The sequence below is a fragment of the Gobio gobio genome, assembly GCF_949357685.1.
Source record: "Gobio gobio genome assembly, chromosome: 3".
Taxonomy (NCBI): Eukaryota; Metazoa; Chordata; class Actinopteri; order Cypriniformes; family Gobionidae; genus Gobio; species Gobio gobio.
Genome location: NC_137099.1, coordinates 65,555,690 through 65,557,714, shown reverse-complemented (window position 1 = coordinate 65,557,714; position 2,025 = coordinate 65,555,690).

The window sequence follows — 2,025 nt, the reverse complement described above, 5'->3', positions numbered from 1 at the left end:
AACAACCTGTAATAAACCTTGCACATTATACTTCTTTATATATACATATTATATATTTTATGTTAACCACTTATTTTTAAGTCTACAGTTTATCTCACTTATCATATCCACATATTTTTTTTTAATATTTTTATTTTTATCTTATTTCCTATTTTTATCTTTTACTTGATTTATTTATAATTCTACTTATGTTAATACTTTTTATTCTAATTTTATTCTATTTCTATTTAATTTCTTGTAACTGTTATTTGCACTGTCCATGGAGCGGACCTGTTTACATTTCACTGCCAGTTGTATATTGTGTATATAACTGTGTATGTGACAAATAAAACTCTTGAATCTTGAATCTTGAATAATATTTACAATATATAAAAAGTTTAGGAATCAAATGTTTCAAGTGCTTTTTATTAGGAGGGGTGTGGTCCTGGGGGCCCCAAAATGAAATTGCCTAGGGCCTCCAAATGTCTAGAAACGGCCCTGGAGAAAACTAAGGGCTTAAATAAACAGGGTTATCAACGGAAAAGAGAACATGTGCGTCAATTAATCAGGAACTATGGAAACTAATAAGCTCAGGAAACACAGGCAAACCAGAACAAGGAAAACAGAACCAAAACACAATTGAAACTAAACAGAAATAAACATACACCTGACAAGTGCCATTTTTGTGAGGTCATTTTCAAAATACACACAGACACAGCAAGTAACAAGTTAATTCTTATGTTGTACTTTTGGAGATGCTTTTGTTTTCTTCTAAACATATTAGATAAAATTATAGCTGCCTAGTTTTAATATTTACAAAGTTTGTACCAAGCTACTTTTGCCATATAACTTGTAGATAAACTAGCTACTTTAATTGAGCTATATCTTTCAGCTTAGTATTATGTTTCTATAGAGCAGGTGGTAGTATCTCATAATTGGGAATTTATTTCTTATAACAGCAACTTTATATCTCACACTGCAAATTTATATTACAATTTGACTTATTTTTCCACAAAGCAAACTACAATTACAATGTAACTATAGCTCACAATTGCAACCTTGTTCTTGGCACTTGTGGAAATTCATTTTTCTTTTCAAACTCAAATTCAAATAAGTGTGTTTAATCAGCGAGAACGGAGACCTGGTTGCTGCCTAATGCTAGTGAAATTGCATGAATGAAAACGTTTCTAACAGTAATCAATAAACAATTCACATGCTCTACTTAGGAAGGAAATTAAGTTTGTTAAAACAAAATTAATAGCGGAGAGTAGAACTATCCGAAAATGCCCACGAGATGGCGCAGTCGAGTCCACCCAGACTAGAGTTAGTTAGGAGGAACGCTCACCAGATGGCGCTGTTGCGCCCGCTCGGGATAAAGCTTTGGTGAAGTGTAATTCGAGAGCTGTTAGGTCGCGCCCTCTGGTGTCTAGCACGCGGAGTTGCACCTGCTCGTGTGACTTGAAGATCAAAAATCAAATGATGGTCGCACACAGGATTAACACAAATCACAATTACTTTTTTAGACCACGTCGGATCTTTTCGTGCTATATTGGCACAAACAAATTGGCAGGATTCATTCGCTGCACAAGAAAATGTGGATACAGGAATAAACATCTGCTTACGTCACATTTAAAAGAACTCCAATAGACATTTATCAAACTGGCGGACGGTCAGTCAGCATTTATGAGTCAAATGTTTTAGGTCTCCGATTTGGGTAGCTAAGCCAATGTTAAACCAGGAGTTTTATCGTTTATCTTAACGATTTAATATTATATTAGGCCTATTATTGAAGAGAGGAAACTCGCTCTATTTCAATCTTCCGCTTGAAAGAAGATTTCTTCGTTCAAGTCAAGTGGGATAAAACAATATTACGCATGTACGGACTGTACAGAGATTTCTTTATCTCTGCAGGACATCTAATATTGCCAATTTAGCATCTGTTAATATGCTTAAGCTGAGCTCGGCGTTGTGCCTAGTCAGTAAGTGAGTTCGCTTTGCGCGATTTGTCTCACAGTTCAAACAAACGGACGAAAACGCGCATGCATA